This window comes from Sebastes umbrosus, chromosome 13 (genome assembly GCF_015220745.1).
Source record: "Sebastes umbrosus isolate fSebUmb1 chromosome 13, fSebUmb1.pri, whole genome shotgun sequence".
Taxonomy (NCBI): Eukaryota; Metazoa; Chordata; class Actinopteri; order Perciformes; family Sebastidae; genus Sebastes; species Sebastes umbrosus.
In genome coordinates this window covers 20,913,958-20,933,743 of record NC_051281.1, presented here as the reverse complement: position 1 = coordinate 20,933,743, position 19,786 = coordinate 20,913,958, and the positions used below count along the sequence as shown (strand labels likewise).

The 19,786-nt window shown below is 43.0% G+C and overlaps 2 long non-coding RNA genes across 2 annotated transcripts in view; one reads left to right on the top strand and one right to left on the bottom strand.

Moving 5' to 3' along the window:
• Positions 1–8,351, top strand: part of LOC119500815 — a 16,620-nt gene extending 8,269 nt beyond the window's left edge. Inside the window, exons 3-4 of the long non-coding RNA XR_005209687.1 lie at positions 352–487; positions 8,200–8,351. This is a non-coding gene — a long non-coding RNA (uncharacterized LOC119500815). The remainder of the gene's footprint in view (positions 1–351; positions 488–8,199) is intronic.
• LOC119500816 lies at positions 3,502–19,786 on the bottom strand. The gene is made up of 4 exons (XR_005209688.1): positions 19,776–19,786; positions 14,749–14,762; positions 10,072–10,076; positions 3,502–3,752 (listed from the first exon to the last, which is right to left on the bottom strand). It is a non-coding gene; the product is annotated as an uncharacterized LOC119500816 (long non-coding RNA).

Below are 19,786 nucleotides of genomic sequence, written 5' to 3'. Positions count from 1 at the left end.
TATCTGGATCTTTCACAGGCATGCTGGGATAATTTGGGAGCAAAGTCATTATGTTCATACCATATAAATCTACAAGGTGGAGGGTGACACACGAGAGCATCCTGTTACACAGCGTCATTGTGTGCATGTATGTTGCAGTATATGTGCTGTGACACATCTGTGGTTATTTTATATTCCCCCTTAAGACAAATAAAATTCTGAGCTTTGAAGGATACTTTTGATTTTGATACCAAACTACTGTCATCGTGTATTGCACATCGTCTCCTATCAAGGATGGTGAATGATTTAACCGTGAGGTTTGGAGTGTTTATAAGCAGCTTTGCATTTTAATCATTTTCATTTCTTTTTCAGCCCTCTCATGCTCCATAATCTGAGAATCATTACTAGAACAGAAAAGCAGATGGGAGCGGAGGACAGACAGACAGGAAGGCAAACACACGAAGGTGCTGGTGTTGAGGGAGGCAGAGTGACTACACAGCAGTGACAGGTACTGGATGGCTGAGAGCCCGGCGTGTAGCCTTTAACTTACCTCAGAAGATGGATTGACCCGGCCGCTTCATAAAATAACTAGTCAGTCTTTTAGTGAAATTGTTCCCATGATGGATCTATGCTTTTATGTCAGAACTGTCATTTTCCCACTAAACTAAAACGACTCTCGTCATGATTTCATGTGCTCCGAAGGGCTTCACATTATAGAGCGACACTGAGTTTCCTGACCCAATGCAACATGTTCAATAAACACATTGGCTTTTTAAACACAATCATTTTTAAGTGATGCATGAAATAGTGCATGTCAGCGAATATTTATATGGGGGACATGAATGGATAGACGGTGTGTAAGACCACTGACTTCATCATTCGTGACCAGAAAGACCAAAATTTGAAGGGTTTTGGCAAATTTCCATGATATAGGTAATGACAACTTTACTTGCCAACGCCATTATCTCAGAGTGTGAACAAGAATGACCAATACGCTCTTCTAACTGGACGAGACGCTTTCATCTCAATAGTAAAATTGGTAATTACTCTCCAGACTGGACCCCTGTCTCGCAGTCTGCATTTCGTCCTTGGCTTTTCAGGGATAAGGGTCTTGGTGTGTACCGGCCAAATGTAATGTAATCAAAAGAAGGCAAGACCGTGAATCTGGTGGCGTGATGTCATCACTATGAGACACTTGTGTGATATCATAATTATGAGGTAATGGCGGGAGGGGTGTGTAAGTTTATGACTTTGGCACACGCTCAGTTTACCGTCAGCCGGCTGCAACAGAGTACTAATGAGAATGGATAGCCTGCCTCGAGCTATCCATGTGTGCCTCTGAGTGCACATTTTCATGCTTTGATAAATTGATGGTTATTGGCAGAATGATGTAGTCAAGAAGGGGCTGATGCAAAATGACCTACAGATACACGCCGGAGGAGGACACATGAGGAAAGCATGCGAGTTTCGAAGTTTTCACATGAATCTGAGTCATTTCTCCCACTGCCAGATGCTGTTTTTTAGACAATGTCTCATGAAGCAAAAGACACAGACAACAGTCAGTCTGAATGACCAAAGGTTGAGTCTAGTTCCAGATTTACTCTTTGTGGTGTGAGCAATCGCCACAATCTCTTACACATGATCCATCGTCATGATAGTGTTGTGAAGTTAATGCCGGAGCTTTAGTGTGTTTGCTGTCCAGATGTCTGGTTGCTAGTTAGTGTGGTGGTGAAGCTTTGTCCTTGTTGAACTCACTGTTACTCATTTTGAATAAGAGAATTAGCCGAGTGAATACAATCTAAATCTAAATTGTTTAGTGATAAGCAGTTGTTCAACATCTTATTCTTCATACACACATGATGTAACATTCTGCCTCTCCATTGTGTAATTTGGTATTTTTCTCCACTCTGTACATATGACATCTGATGCATGTCTGTCCGTCTGTCCTGAGAGAGGGATCCTTACTCGGTTGCTCTTCTTGAGGTTCCCTCCTGTGACCAGGGGTTGGGAATTTAACCATCTCAGACAGAGGGTATCTTCAATGCATTAAAAGTAGCTTAAATGAACTCTCGCCACATGCCCAAGGGATGAGGAACAGCGTCTTTTACAGCCTGAGGATTTGCCTGGTGTATATAAGGGAGCATAAAGGAGCTACACCTGGTGCTTATTGCATCCTAAACAGGCTTGAGATGGACAGCTAACCCTACTGTTAAAGGGTTTTTTGGGGAGTTTTTTCTTATCCGAATCGAGAGTTTAAAGGTGCTAAATTCGATATCCAGAGCATTAATACAGCAGCAAACAACTATTTGCTATGTAAAGATATAGAGAAGTAATGTCTACCTGAGCAGAGAATGAAGTCACTCTCCCTCTGTGTGTGTTGTAATCATTTCTTCTCTGTGCTTTGTTGACATAGCCGGGCCGCCCGTGCAAGCCTTTTAGTGCATTTTAGTGCATGTGAGTGTGCCCAACTGGCTAGCTCACGACCGCCACTCTGTTCCGTGCTCATACAGTGGTTACAGCTGATAACGCCATCCCGACAGACGGCGCCGTCATGGAAGTGTAGATTCCACCCTCTGGTTCCCCCTCAGGTGTTATCTTGGTCAGCACTGTTGCTGTTGTTTGCACTGATAGCACCGTTAGCTGTGAGCCGCCGACTCAGTCGTCGCCATGTTGAGAGCCGTGGGGAGGCAATACGATATGCTCTGAATTCCATATAGAGAACCCTTAAGAATAGAGGGTGTCATATTCTGCAAAGACTATAAAGCCCTTTGTGATTTGGGGTTTTAAAATAATATTGACTTGACTCTCCGAGTGCTTTGGAACAACTCTACATTATGAACAAGTACACCAAAATAATATAAATATTTTTTACCTATATATTCATCTCAAATAGACAGATGATCTGTCAGTTAGTTTTTGTTTTCTTAGGAGAAATGTATGCTTGACTTGGCATCTTTATCAGGAGGTCAAAGTGCGGGGTCAGCCATTATTCATGTTAGGACTCAAAAGATTGATATTTTTTAAATGACATATATAAAGTAATAATAAGATCATTTTTATAACATCAGAAATGTCTTTTTGTGAAATATTGGTCCGCTTCTTTTAGCTTTCAATAAGCGAAAATGATAAAAAAAAAAGATGCACTGATTACAGTTCCTTTCCACATATATAGGTGACGTTCATTGTTGTGAAAAGTTAAAAAGACTATACCATGAAATTGAAAGACTGTTGCCCACTGAGGAGGGCAAACGTCCATTTTTCCCCTGTGCTAAATTTTGATATTAAAAAGCTAGTGAAGTTACTGGCATCATATGAAACTAGAAAATCTAATGAATCCATTGGTACCAGCCAAGTCATACTTCCTTGAAGAAGGCTAAATAACGCTCCAAAGTTACGCAAAATTTTGGCGAGAAAAACTGGCATGGCGATTTTCAAAGAGGTCCCTTGACCTCTGACCTCAAGAAATGTGAATGAAAATGGATGCTATAGGTACCCACGAGTCTCCCCTTTACAGACATGCCCACTTTATGATAATCACATGAAGTTTGGGGCAGTATACATTTGTTGGGGCAGTATACATTTGTTGTTTTTGCCTACTCTAAAATGGTGTATTTCTGATGTGGTCTTTATTCTATGACAGTTCTCCTAAAATAAAATTTTAAATTGCAATGTATTGCCTTGTTTACAGTATTGTAATATACTGCAATATATTGAATCGTTACCCCTGTATCATGATACATATCGCATCGCCAGATTCTTGCCAATACACAGCCCTAGTATTCGTACCATTTCGTTGCAGCACACCAGCTTTCTTTTTTTTGCCTGTGGTTGAGTGTGATGTTTTTTCTTCTACTTCACATATAAAAGTGACAAATTATTTTGGTTCTGAAAATGATTGCCATTCTGTAAAGCTCATAGTAACAATTGGCAAGCTAGTATAAGAATTTTGAAACTCTTTCTTTTTATGAGTGCACATATGGAGAAGATGTTGACCTCACTTACATACAATAACTGTGCACAAGCCGTATGAAGCACACAGAGCACATGATAAATCATCACATCAATACAGTCTTTATGATATAATCAATAACAACACACTACAATCAAATCCAGATCTTGTTCAATTATTTCAAGGACTGAGACAAAGGGTTTTACAAAAATGAATCCTGTGTTTTTGACGACAAAATTAAATGATCCAATTAAATTTAAAACGGTTATTTGTGACTACCTAATTGGCTGCTAAATTTGACATGGCTCAATCTGCAGCGGTGACCCGCTGTTTCATTGTCAATTACAGTGAGTTAGAAGTGAAAGTGTGACCTCACCCACAACGATCACATGTGCCAAAGTCACCCTGCAGAAATGACATCATGGATAATGATGTCATCCCAGGATTCCAGACCCTCTCCCATTCCCGCTTAAATGCTTTTAGGCTTGGCTGCACACTCACTCTCACACACACACGCTTCTGCTCACACACAGACACATTGCACCCACTCCAGGAGCCTCACCCAAGACTGAGTCGTGATATAAACAAGACAAGCGCACAACAGATGCGATAAGGATGTCATTTGGCCTCAGAACAAATAAAGCAAGTCTCCAGAACTAAAAATGCCTAATAATAAGCTCGTAAACCTTCAGGTTTCTGACAGAAGCCAGGCCGCAGCTTCTCATATTCTGTCATGCCAGGAAAAAAAAAAAAGCTACTTTACATCAGACTCTAAATGTAATCCTATTGACTTTAAAACACCCCAAAATAGTATTGTAAACCACTGTGTTAATTTTCTGCTTATATATAGAGTCCCTCTGTGAGTGAAAATAAAAGAACTGGCAGAAAAAAACAGGACCTTCCCTCTGAAAAGAGCCATGTGTGTGTTTAGGAAGAGGCTGTTGTCTTCTCTGATCAGGTTTTATGTATGTCTAAATATTCAAATGACTATATTATCTGTTTATATTGAACTTCTACGTTGCTCAGATGACGGTTTGTTGAAATGGTTATGCTTCTGTGCATTCGTTTAGATAGGCTGAACTAAAACTTTTGTGGTATTATGATGGCAACAGTGGATTGCAATTAAACTAACTTGCTTCTCTCTCTCTTTCTCTCTCTCTCTCTCTCTCTCTCTCTCTCTCTCTCTCTCTAACCCGTACTACACAGGCTCCCCCACGGGCTCTGTGCCCAGTGCCTGACCTTAGTAAATACGTGGCTAATTTGAAGCATGTGGCGGCAAATTGGAAACACTGAGCTTTTAAAACTATGGACTTTTCTTTTGCACATGCTAATTCCTCCCAGGAGATCCCATCAGATGAAATGACCCAAAACATGTCAATGTTAGGGCGACATTTGGGCCCACAGGGTGTAGGGAGGAGGGAGGAGGGGGGGGGGGGGGTTTCGAAGGGTGGACAAAGAGCGGCTGAAGGGCAGAGGAGGGAGTTAAAGAGGGTGCGTTTTTAAAAGGAGGAAATTCATTCAAGTCATCCCTTAATAAAACACCACTGCCGCTCTCCTCCCTTTTTTACTGTCTCCCTCTTTATCTGTCACTTACACACACACACATACACACACACACACACACACACATCCCACGCACAGGTGGAAATTCTTAGTGTTCGACCTCCTGTTCAAGGGAGTGCTGCATGTTCCATATAGGACAACAGGTGCGTGCAAGGCAGGAGTGCACATGCGCCTGTGCACGTGTGTCTTAGTGTGTGTGTGTGTGTGTGTGTGTGTGTGTGTGTGTGTGTGTGCGTGCATGTGTTCACACTACGAGTCTTTATTTTGAGAAGTGCAGAGAAACAGAGTGAGAGAGAGAGTGTGAGCGTTTGGCCAGGGTCCACGTCTCACTCTGGGTGGATTCCTTGCCCCCTCAAAGCGGCAAAAAAAATGTCCAACCTCACCTGGTCTTCAAGTGAGACATATAATCCTGTTTTTCTCAGTCAGTCCTACTTTGCGTAAAATATTTTTCTTCTCATTCTGATTTGTCTATGGGAATTAGACCATGTTATAACATGGCTAAGTGTCTGCAGCCATGCTAGTGACTCTGTGAGACTATACAGCGGTGCTTTGAGCTACATGCTAATGTCACCATGCTAACAGGTTCACAATGATAATGTCAACGTGTTAATGTTTACCATGTGTTGCCGTGTTCTTACCAGTGAGCAACCTTTGGGTCTGAAAAGTGAAGCCAATGTGGAAGTGCCTTAATCTTGCATTCTCTCTAACAGCCACCAGGGGGCGACTCCTCTGGTTGCAAAAAGAAGCCTGATTGTATAGAAGTCTATGAGAAAATGAACCTACTTCTCACTTGATTTATTACCTCAGTAAGCATTGTAAACATGAGTTTATGGTCTCAATTGCTATTTTCAAGTCTTCATCAATACAGCATGATGTAAAATGTAAATGTATATCAACTTTTATTGTCACGCATTATACATAGCACAGCACACAGTGTAATTTAGCATCTGTATTTAACCTGTCCTATATATTAGGAGCAATGGACAGCTACAGTACTATACAGCGTGCAGGGAGCTGTGTGGGGGGTTGGTTCTTGCTCAAGGGCACCTCGGTAGTGCCCAGGAGGCAAACTGGCACCTCTCCAGCTACAAGTCCACACTCCATACTTTGTCCATGCGGGGACTTGAACCGGTGACCTTGCGGTTCCCAAGCCAAGTCCACATGGATTGAGCTACTGCCGCCTTCAGTAAATTATGGTCCCATTTAGAGTAAAATAGACCATAAAGCTGTGTATGCTTCAGGGCGTGGCTACCTTGTGATTGACAGGTCACTACCACGGTGTTGTCCGGTCTCTGAAGTGGTCTGCATTTTCGTTTTATAACTTTAACCCTTTCACAGTGTGTTTTCAGTTCATGAAAGTTGATTGTAACGTTTGGGTCTCCAAAAAGTGTCTTACTAAACATTTGTTTTGCTTAGCTCCACCCTCTTGTGTTACTTCTGGTTGCAAAGAACCAAGATGGCGGCGGCCAGAAACCAAGATGGCGACTGCCAAAAACCAAGATGCGACGGCAAAAATGCCGAACTCGAGGCTCCAAAACTACAGTCCACAAACCAACGGGTGACGTCACGGTGACTACTCCCACTTCATATATACAGTCTATGGTTCGTACTTTAGCATGTTGACATAATTATAATTAGCAATAAAAACAATGTGCAGCTGAGACGGATCTGGATGTTAATCTTTTTGGAAGTATTTACAATTTATCCTGAGGGACATGAAGGTGGGAATCAAATTTCGTGGCAGTCCATCCAATAGTTGGACCAAATATGTTAACATCATTGTGAGCAAAATTCAGTTCATCGCAATCCTTTAAGAAGATGTTGACATATTTCACAGGGTGAGTGAAATGTTTGACCTGCAGGTGGCGCTAGAGGGAAAGTCAGGGTATTACCAAAGTCATTGGGATGTATCCTCTGGGGAATTTCATGACAATCAATCCAATAGCTGTTGAGATATTTCAGTCTGGACCAAAGTGGTGGACCGACTAGCTAGCATGACTAAAAAGTAAATACATGTTATGTAGATATTTAAAAAATGGTACACTTGAGGTTTTGAAGGGGATATTGTTTGCAGTCAATACCCTCCCTCTATGCTTGGCTCAAAGCCCAGTTTTCCAACAATCTGGAGGATCTCTATCCCGCTTCGTGCCCACAGACGAGCTTCCTTGTTGGTCTAAATTTAACCCTGGTCCCCTCTGGAGGCTGGAGCAGGTGGAGGTGACGGGGGCCCTGGCCTGTACTCATGGGACAGACGGGTGAACACCATGACCCAAGCCCCGGACCTCACAATCTAGTTATAGACCTGATAATGATAGCCCCACCTCAGCACACACACACACACACACACACCTCTAAAAATGAGTCTGTTATTGCCTCAAACTGATGGTTATAATCTGCGTCATACTATGTTACAATCCCAGGCTGAAAACAACAGATTTCACTGACAGACTCTAAAACCACTTATCAAAACTCTTCAGCACCGCCACATGAAAACCTCCAACCATGCCTCAATATTTTGAGACTTGCAACGTGTAATTTGAGACCAGCTTTTGTGGGCACACAGTCTCCGAAGCTCACCATTGTCCTCTCTATGGAGAAATAAGAGGAAGAAAAACACACCAAAAATGCTGCAACTTCACCTTTCCACTATAATGACTCCAATATCTACTACTACACATGATGTCTTTCCCCACCGTTTCTCATTTCAGAAAGTTGCTGATCCCCGTATTGCTGGCCCATTCACCAGGATGACATCATTGGCTCAGACCGTGCCAACTGTGCTCAATAAAGCCCAGGCGTGTTTCAGTGTGGGAGTGCCTCTGCTGCACTGAGACTCCTATGAAAGACGTGAGTGAGAAGATCTTTGTGCTAAATTAGTCATGGCAAAAAAAATTGGATAGTATTGCTTGTCACCAGTATTGTAAAGAATCTGAATCATTACAACAACGTCCTTTCCTGTTAATGTGTGTATAGCAGAGCTCAGAAAGGTGAGCTGCTCCGTGGTGATGCCTTTCATTGTGAAACAGTTTCCAGTGGGCTCTATTTGAAGAAATATAAATTAGTGAGTTTTAGAGATGCTGGTAGGTAATTCGAGACTGTCCTCCTAAGGAGAATGACAGCGTCAGTCCTTTAAGCAATTGCCCCAATACAACATATGTTTACGTTCAAGTGACAAAGCCCTCTAGCGGCCATGGGAACTACGATGGGTCAGCGTAGAGATGAGGTCTGGGTGGGTGTATGGGTCAGCAAAACATCAGACATAAACACAGTAGACCACTGTTTGACCACATTTGCTTTTTAAAATCATGACCGTGATCGTTCCATAGCCTTAGCCGCGTGTTTATCACTGTAACCATGACGACAAAGGTGAAGGCCCCCTAACCTTAACGAAGTAGTTATTTTAACCCAAATCAGGCTCTTTCCCAAAACCTTACCAAGTGTTTTTTGTGCCTAAACCTAACCTTAACTATCGCGTTGTCACGTCATCAAACGGGTTCATTTTTATAATAGTGATTTGTAAAGGTCTGGGAAGGCACACACAAACCTGGTCGCACGAGAAGACGTATGAATGACTCAATAACACGCAAGGCAAAGGCCTTGACATGACGTAGAATAAAAAGTGAGAAAGTCAGCTTATGGTGGGCGGGAGGGGAATGGGTCCAACAAACACGGGACGTTCGAGACCTGTGTTTTGTTTCCTGAGTTACGTTAGTGATGTGTTTTTAGTGACGTTTGTGGCGTGTTTCCCGTACTTATGTTACGTAATTTCCGTATGTCTTGTACTTAGTTTACATACTTATTTTAATCCCAACCATGATGTTCTTCCTAAACCTAATTGAGTGGTTTTGTTGCCTAAACCTAAGTGAATGGTTTTGTTGCCCCCTGCTGGTACTGCATCTTCATACACACGTGTGATATTCATGCCTCGCGAGGCAAAACGTGACACCAACGCGCTATCCTCTGGTAGACAGTTGGGTCTATTATGTGCTGAAAGGTGTCAATTTTCCGGACTAACTCTCAGCGGGAAAGCGAATAAGCGTATTTTCAAAATATCTCATTATGCCTTTAAACCCGTTTGTGTATCAGAATGTTGCACCAGACAGCGAAGTCTTAAATATATCAGTGTTAAGAACAAACAATAGAGCCAAAGAGACTTCAGACTGTCTGTGGCACTCCTCCGTGCACTAGTTTTAATCTTAATGACAGTGTATGCCTGGGCTTTGTGGTGTTATGGTAGCAGCAGTGTTGTGTAATTAAACTAACTTGCCCCTCAGAGTCCTCGCCGCACCTCCACTCTCCTTTCTCTGCCCTCACATCACACCACGGCTGCTCTAAAGACCAGCTCGCCTCTTTCTTTGTTGTAAAGTGTTTCTGCCTTCCTGGCAGCCCGTGTCCATCTCCCTCTATTCTCCTTGCCCTGCTCTCTGCGAGTACTTGTGCTAGCACGGCAGTTTGGCTGATGGTCTGGGTATATAGCGGGTGTGTGTCAAACAGCACCTTCCCTCAGAGGAAAGAAACAGAGGGAGGGCTGCAGGAGGAGGAGGAGTGGAGGGGTGCACACACACATAGCACAAACACACATACACTGCATGGTGATGTCATCTAAAATGACATCATCCCATGGAGGGGAGCCAAGGGACCTGATGGGTTAGCATCCTCCAGTGAGTTAAAGGGAGAGAGCAAGAAGGAGACAGTAAGAGAGAGAGAGACTTGTAAATAAAGAGAAGGGGAATGGACACTGAGAGAGAGAGAGAGAGACAATGGCTGTGATCTGAATTTTCATTCTTTGTCTTCCACGCGACTCGCTTCTCGTCTTGTCTTGCGGTCTTCACAGCGCCTCTCTTTTAGGGAATACTCCCTTCATTTCCATTTGCAGGTGTTACCGTCCTGAGGGAAGTATGCATGAGTGCAGCTAAAGTGCAGCGAGAGTGCAAGTGAATCAATACCAGTGAGCTAATACAAACACATTAAACACACTACCGTAATGCCACACACATACAAGCACGTGTATTGCGGTAGCGTACATACAGGGTATGAACATATGCTATCATGCACAACAACATATTTTACACATGGACAAATAAACACACTCTCACACACATTGGGTTCTTAGTAGGGACACCTGTGTCTCTGCGTGTTTCCATTGTTGTCCACTTGGCTGTGCTGTGCTCCACACTGTGCTCCCAGCATGCCTGCCATCTGAAACCAGACACCTATGGACCAGTATCCTGCTGGAGTGATACACCTCTCCTTCTCTGGAGGCTCTGCCGATGCTGAGGACTTTCCACCTGGCACACAGCGATGCCTTCTTTGTGAAAACTATTTATTTGATAGGTTATTATCATGCTCTTGTTTTTTTGTAGCCAGCCATATCTTTTAAACACTTTGAAGAACTGCCAGCAACGATCAGGGTTTCCTTTTTAAGACAGTATATTGATAGATGAAAGCTCAGTGTTTCTAATACGCGATGATTCAATCTTCCTTATCGCTCACTGCTGTCGGTGGCAAACTGACTCAACTGTATAAATAGAGAGGCATGTAGTGTGGGACAGAGAGGAGCAGGGATGAGAGATAGGAAGGGAATGAGGGAGGGCTCGTCGTGATGTGAGGGTGTGAGTCCACACAATGGAGGAAAAATCTGGTCAGGGATAATCAAATAAAATAACCAGAGAAGATGAAGCTGTGAAATTCTTTTTTTCTTTTTTTTTTTTACTCTGACCAGCATCTATTCTTGGCGGGGATATTACTCATAGCCACGTATCAATAAGAAACAGCAGAGATGTGATGCATGGGGGCTACACACATTTGGTGGCCTTGTGCTTTTTCAGAGCCTCATCAAGTCACTCCTTACGACTTAAAAAGTTGGCTTCAGTGCAGTAATGCATTCCATTTATCTCGTTACCGCCGTGTACATCGGTGTATGTAATCAGGCATACACCGATTACATTACTTGCCCACCGTCGTTTCGCGTTTTTTTATAGAAATAAAACCCCTTTAGTCCAGTTTGGCGTATCAGCGGCATGTTATCAATACATAGTCGGACGACAGACGCTACAATCTGAAAGTGAAAGTGTCTGCTCCGTACGGAGTCTCAGCACAGAGCAGTAGGAGTCAGATTTCAAACACATGGGACGAGAGAGAGTTGACAGACAAGACGATGGTGGAGGACTTGGTGTCAAAACGAAAAGCAAAAGCGCCTATTTGGCAATACTTCGAAATTAAACCCAAAGTTATACGGGAACCATAACGTTAATGAGGCAATCGCCGTGCGGAGGACAGAGTCCAGCCAGTGTGCACGGCACAGCACGGTAAAATGTCCGGTATTATCTGTAACACCGTGTCGTCACAAGTTTATTAACCAGTGGGAAAATTTCCTCACCGCCACATCCCTATATGGTAGTCAACAACAAGAGAAAATGTTTTTATCCTGTTTGAACTGCGTCATGAATCACACATATGATGTTTGCCAATTTAAAAGATAATTTTGTAAGTCAAGAAAGTCTCAGTTTGTTAGCTAGCTAGCTAGCTAGCTAGCTAGCTAGCGTTGGTGACGTACAGTATATTGTGCGAGACGAGAGATGTAGTTCACTGAGTGGTTTCACACAAAACTAAATGATACTACGAGAAACCCACAACAAACTGTGACTTTCTTGACTTGCAAAATTATCTTTTAAATTGGCAAACATCATATGTGTCAATTCAAACACGTTAAAAAAATTATTTGTCTCTCGCCGTTGACTACCGTTCAAATTTTTTCCGAAATAAGGTCCCATGGTGGTCCACCAGAAGGGGTGGGACTTTACCTCTCTATGACATCACACCCGAGTTGACCGCGTTACAGTACAACAAGTCAGAAAACTTAATGGGGTTTGCTCCAGCCAGGTTAGCCGTTGTTAGCTATTGTTAGCAATTGATAACAATGCATAACTCCGCTATGGATTAACACGTCCACCGATAGAAGTTGGACAATACTGTGTGCACGACTGATTTAACAAGATACAAATAAGGCATAAGTGCTATAAATAGTATATTACTACAGCTTTTTTTACTGTTGATGCAGCGGAGCAGCCATCTTGGATTTTGAGGTCGGGGTTGGTGAGGTCCGTCCGGCTTTCCGAGTCAGAAATCCGACTTCAGGGGGGTGTTCCCGTTGAAATTTCTGCAGCATAACTAAGTGAACAACAATGATATACTTAGAACAGAGAAGAGGAAGCAGGCGACTTTAGTGATTACTTCCCCTTTAAGTCCCTACACTTTGTGTTGCGTTTTGTTGGAAGAAAAGCTTGCATGCTATCCCATCCCTGACTCAAAACGAAATACAGCACATCCTGCAGACTATCTGATGAACACAATAAGTTAATAATTCACAACCACAGACATGCATTCACGCACGTACTGTACATAATGTATGAACACTCTCACACACATGCGTGAGTATGATTTTGCTTGTGGGGTCAAAGTGTTCATCAAAATGTTTACAGGGTAAATTACACTACCATCTATTTTTGGTCTTATTTGGTGTATCCGTGCTCGGTCCAATCACCATCCACTCTTCCCAACCTTGTTTTTTTTCCCTCTGCAGTATTGGTATGGCAACATTGGCACAGGCACACTCCTACTCTCTTCCGATCTTAGTCATAGGCCTCACTCATGAGGCACCAGCTGAAGCCCTCCAACAGTTAGATGTGTTTGGTCACTTCCGTGTGTTTTCTCTCTGCATCGCCTTTATCACTCCCGCACACACACGGGTTACTGTACTTCATGCAAATGGCGCCAGCTCTTAACTGGGAATAAAAAGGAAACGGATTCAATTTGAAGCGCGGTCACCTCGCATTATCCGGTTCTTCAGGTAGGTTTAGGTTCGCATGCATCTGAGTAATGGCGAGCCTTTGTGGGTCAACAGAAAGGGAACATATACTGTTGTGATTAGCCTTTGTGTTGAGGTTTTCTGTGGAAAATGTGTTTGGCCCAGGTCGCTAAGTTACCTGTTGATTCCCATTGTGCTGACAGACTGAGCAGCTGTCCCTATGGACACCAGCCCATAAGCACTCTGTGAATATGGGACACCTTTTGTGCATACAGCCATGTTGCATTGAGGGTCTACGTATGTTTGACTTCCTGTCAGCTTGTGTCAGGTTCTTCTACATACGTCACATAACCATGCACTAGATACAAGATAACAAGTTATGCAGTGTATGTCATGGTAATTGATTCATTCGCTTATAGCTCAACAACACAGCATCTGTGCTTGGATTCAGTCTTCGTCCGTGTTACAATTACACATGTCTGACGCTTCCATCCACATGAAGGAACTGAGCTGCATGGCCTCTGTTTTAGCAGCACCACACAGGGCTGCATGTAAGCTTTGCTATTAAGATTTTAGATATGGCCCTCAGTTACATCATCATGGCAAAATGTGGTCCTGGAGACACCTACTGTAGTGGGAACTACCACAGAAGCGGTTTTGAGTCCTTTGCCAGGTGTTTATTTACCAGTTGCGACAGCGACGCTGGTATTGTTTTCATTTCGTAAGTCTGTGTGTGAGTCAGCCAGGTGTTTATTTCTGTCTGTCTGGTTTTGTCACCATGATAGCATCGCAACTGTGCAAGATGCAGTCAGAAAACTTTACAGGTGTGTAGTTGAGATCAAAACGAAGGTCGAGTTTGAAGATCACCGTGGTCCGTGCAAGGGGGGAGAAGGGGCCATTGGTACCCCCAATTTACGCCCCTGGCCCGATTTGGCATCACAAAACCTTACAGGTGTGCAGTTGAGATCAAAATAAAGGCCGAGTTTGAAGATGGGTGTGGTTACGGCGCCGGAAGCAGTGGGGTAGGAAGTGAGGAAGCGGCCATTGGCCCCCCCCCCAATTTACACCACTGGTCCGATTTGGCGTTGCGACTTGTGTGACAGATGGTCTCTAGTCATATTTCTGTCTGTTTGTGTGCAGATGTTGTCACTGCGATAGCGTCACAACTGTGCAAGATGCAGTCATGAAACCTAACAGGTGTGTAGTTCAGATCAAACTGAAGGTCGAGTTCGAGGATGGGTGCGGTCCGAGAAAGGCCGCTGGAATTAGAGGTGTAAGAATAGGGGAAGCGGCCATTGGACCCACCACTTTACGCCCCTGGCTCGATTTGGCGTCGCGGCTGGTGTGATCCAATCGCAAGCTGGTCTCTAGTTTAATCTAGTTTGTCATTCTATCTTTACTGAAACTGGACCGTTAAACACACCCTCCTGCTTTATATTATGGCAAAGACTGTGTAATTGACTGCTTTTGCACACTGAGCATCTGAATGTGAGTTGTGACCGAGAAAAAGAAGGGAAGAGAAAGGGGAGACCTTTGAACCTCGTCAGGCAATTTGCCATTAAAAAGCATAATTGGAGGGGTCCAGTGAAGGGCTCAACGTGCTCTCAACCCACTCCCAACTAAATGGCCAACGGTTTATTTAAGGGGACAAATAGGTCAAACAGTCTCTAATTATCCCTCAATCGAAGGCAAGGATTTTCTTCTCCTGCTTTTTTTTTTCCCCCTCCTTTTCTTTCCTGTGTGTGTGAGAGAGCAGCATCGTTCCAACTCACCAACCAGCGGTCTCTGTTGACCTAGTTCTGCTCTGGACACAGGGTGCTTTACAAGGGACAGGCCTCACCCACTGTCTCCTCTCTGGGCCCGTAGACGCCACACAGTCGTGGGACGTAAACATATTCACTCTGAGAGAGAAAAGAGCTTCACGCACTCACATCCATAACCTCCCTGACATTTTATCCATCAGGTTAATTGAGTGAACATCATTGATCTCGGATGCGTCCGCACGCAGCTGACAAGGATACCATTGACAGAGTGACACTGATTATATTTGCATGCTGTGCAGTGCATTTTCAGACCTATAACACAAGTGAAAAGCATGGCTGTCACATGAAGGGTGTGCTGCAATTGTCAAAATCTTCTGAGATCTAGATGTCTAATTGAATTTGTGAGAAAATCACAGTCACTCTGAAGCCATCACATGCAGGGCAGTGGGTTCACTTGGACTTAGATCACCTTTGACTGAACAGATGCGTATAAGTTTGGACTAAAATGTAAAGTCATTATTTTTTGATTGTACATCTTAAACAGATTATTTAAGAAAAATATTTGATTTTATTCACTTTTTTTTCAAATGTCCACATAATTAATAACCTCTTTACAGTCTGAAACGTTGCATAAATGTTGAGAAGATTTCTATCTGTGTGTCATGTGCACAATTACACACACACACACACAAACACACACAACCTGGCTACTGACTTTTTTCGTTCTGAGTCATATAGATTCCTCCCACACAATATGACCTTTCAGTCTCTCCTGATATTCTAAATATCTAAACTAAGTGATACAAAAGGTGTGATGTTTTTAAACTGTACTGCTCTCCTTCTGTGCTCGTGTTAAAAAAAAATGTTTCAGAGGTGGATAGATAATCGATTAAGTCGAGTCCAGAACATTTGTAAACAACTGCTTTAAAGCGCAGAAGGTGGGATCTTTGTTTTTGGACACTCCGGACTGTGACTACAATATTTGGCATCATTTATTTTATTAATCCATCACTTCAAGTGCACGTTTTAATGTACTAAATGTGCATTAAAGGGTATTAACTATTGATTGCAAAAGCAATGTGGCACATTTTCCTTAACAGGCTTTTTAAGAGAGGGGAGGTCAGCGATCTTGCATGCGCAACTCGGAGTTAAACGAAAAGTTTAATGGGGTCTTTTACGCGCATTCATCTTATATTTTCAAAACAGTTTTAAAAAGTGTTTAAGCAGAAAGACATAGAGATGAAGAGAGAACGCACTCTCTTGAACAACATGTGTGTGGAAGAAAACGGTTGGTGGACAGATTTAAAAGTAGAAATTATATTTCAAAAAAAAAAAATCTCTCCACAACTATTTTGGCGCTCTCGTTGCAGTCTTGTTCTTCATCGATGACCTTTAAGTAGAAACCGCAGCCCATCAGATTATTGTGCCTGTTTACTGTTTCTTCTTTGCATTCTGACTGTGCATCAGCCCACACATCGGGCAAATATTCAAATAGTGCTGCAGAACTGTGAGCGTGACACTCCCAAAAACACACACACACACACACACACGCAGAGAGAGAGCTGCAAGCGTCTCAGCAATTAGGCTTGATCACTTTCCTTTGCGCACGTAGCTAAAGGTATCAGTTATATATACACAGTCAATATGAGTAATTCATATTTAAAGTGTATGCATTAGGACTCGTCAGTCTGGTTTTTCCGCTTCAGGTTTTGACTTTGTTTCGGGGTTTTTTTAAAGGGTGCACTAGTTCTGTCAAACATGTTCAGAAAAATCTGCTTATGACAATTTAATATTTGTTTTACCATAGGTTTGGAGATATCGAACAGTGATCATTAAAAGTCCCATTTTTTAGTTAAAGATTCTGGTTTTCTCAGAGGAAAAAAAAGAGTAATTCCATGCGTTTTCTATAAGCTAATTGGCCATCCACAACCCGGATAGTCATCCAATAATCAACTTCAAATTATAAGTGTCCACATGCTCTATAAATACTGCAAATATGTCATTGAAATTTCCGAATAGATGTCTCATAAGATACTGCAAACGAGCTCTGTAAACGCCCAATACGTCTTAAAAAACAACAACAAAGGAGTTACAATATTTGGTTTGTGTGAAATGGACAAATATGGTTTTCTTTTTACCTTTTATGTTTTGTTTTATTGTTTGCCTGCAGGCTATTATCACTGTGCAGCAAGAACAATAAAGGCATGCGTTGCCCAGTCCTTATAGATGATCTGGTGTGCACCTGCTGTTATAGGGAGAAATAGGAAACGAGCATTAATCACTGAACGTGCGTAAAACTTGAGGTTGAAACTCACCTTGTGGCGCAGTGCTCGTTGGACAAAGACTGTGAAAAAGGAGATGGAAAAAGTGTGCTACATAAGTTATATATTTCTTATGACACAAAAAGGATCTCTATTAAAATCAAACCTACAAAATTGTTTCTCATCAGACTTCTACACACTGAAAACCAGAGCTTTCCAGACTTGTGTCTTTTACGCACGGGTATAAAGTGCCATTGCTCCAAACTCCACGCTTAATCACACTTTCTTTACAATCAGCCTGTGAGGTTATATATGGGCTTACTGTGGGGGTTGCTTTTGCAGAATCTCCCTGAAATATTTTGATGTTTCTGTTAAATTTCACAAAGCTTCTAAAGAGTTGTCTAAAGCCATCAGGGCCTGAAAACGAACAGGCCTATACTGTGTATATGTGCACCAGGGAATATCTCTGATGAGCTCCTTTTACAAATCCTCTTGTGTTGTCATCATAAAGCTGCCACACACTCCTTAGATATGCATTTTTTTCCTTTCATAGTTGTTTAATTCATCTGCAACCTCACTGAAAGCTGCAGCCTTTTTATTTTTATAGCAAACATTTTTTGTCACAGCCCTCTGGCGCTGTGAGGTCAAATCTATTTCTCAAGGACATTTAGGTGGCTGAAGGCATGCTGAGCTGCTTTCTCCTTTCATATAGAAATGATCAGTGTGTGAAAAGCATATATATGCTGCTATATAGCTGGATGGAGAGAGAGAGAAGGGCGTCTCGCTGGTGGTGACTTCACTGACACCCAACAACTTCCTGACGCAACGCTACTGTAACAGCGGCGCGCGGAAACAGGGAGCTCACCTTTTTATCCGATGAACCAACATGATCCTATTTCTGCATAGTAAGCCGTCTCAAGGCTCTCGATTGGTTCCAAGAACGGTGACGGGCTCATTACCTCAAAGAGCAGCACCGGTTTATTTTGTGCTTTCTACAACATGAGGGCATAAAAAAAAGAGAAAGCGTCGTTCGTTATACTCTATACTTGTTGCGTTGCTTTTATCCGGTCCTGCTTGTCTTTACCGCCAGAAAAGCAGGGAATCCATTCAGTGATGTCCAAATTGTCTTTGCGCGCATTTTGTTTGATAAAAACCTGAGAGAGAGTAAACTTTTTTGAGAGCGAGTGAAGAAAAGGAACCAGTGGGATGGGGGATAATTACGCAAATTCATTCCAGGCTGAATTTAAACATGAATGGAAGGTGAATTATTGTGAGTTTCCTATACTCTTTGTTGGCTGATGGTGGTAACGCGTTACTGCGCGTCTCGTTACCGCCCTGCACTGTCCGGGAACTAGTTTGAAAGGCGTGTATATAGGCTGCTCTCGTGTTGTGTTTTTTTTATATATAAGGATCTGGCTCGACGAAGTAACAAGACAAGAAAACCTTTTGAGCGCCATTAAAAAGCAAGCTGTATACACGATTAGTTAAAGAAATCCAAGTCACCGAGATGTGGGCTGTGTTGTGTTGTGTTCAGTTCATCCGTTCCTCTGTAGGCGCGCACTGGGCGCACCGACCGACCTGTATATAGTAGCCTGATCTTGGATAGCCTATCAAAACCTGGAGCCTTTACTGTCTGTTTCACTCTGAAGAGGATGCACACAGACACGTGAGCTGAGAGCTGCTGGAGACGAGTTGATCGCGGATTTGGATGAAGGGTTTTTACTGTGCGTTAATGTGCCAAGGCGTGCGAACTATAGGCTATATGGTGCGCTCAGATGTGTGTGTGTTTTCTTTCTTTCTCTCTCTCGGTCTCTCTCTCTGGATCCACCGCTCCGCCTCTCTCTCTCTCTCCCTCTCCCTCTCTCTCTCTCTCTCTCCACCACCCCCCCTCCTCCTCCTTTTCGCAACATTGACGCAACCAAAAAAAAAATACTGGAACAAAAGAAACAACTTCCTTGAAGCTTTGCTGAAACTGCACTTAGTCGGGGAATGGAAGCTTGTTGTCACAACTTGGATGGAAATGGTCGAGGTGAGGAGTGAGGAAGAGGAGGAGGAGGGGTGTCACCACCACCACCACCGGACCGGCGGACCGGCTCTCTGGCAGCGAGATGCGGGTCGATCACTCTCCGAAAAAGGCGTCCAGGCTTGTTCGAGTAAGTGCCATTAAACATTCAGTGGAGTCATTTCAACTTTTTTCTGTGTGACCCTCTCGACTAGTTGAGTTTTACGCGTAGACAGTGTGCATTTTTTGGGTCGATTCTCTCTCTCTGCGACGCGCGGGACACAAAGTAAAAAGTCCATTTAATGTCGAATTATTGATATAAGTTATTATAGGCCTTTATTATCTTCATTGTGGGGGGATGTCGGTGTGCACGCTGTTTTTCAAAATGACAACTCTTTTTGACATTTAGGAGCCATTGACAACAAGGCTGTCATACCCCCCCCAAAAAAACAGTGTTTGTAG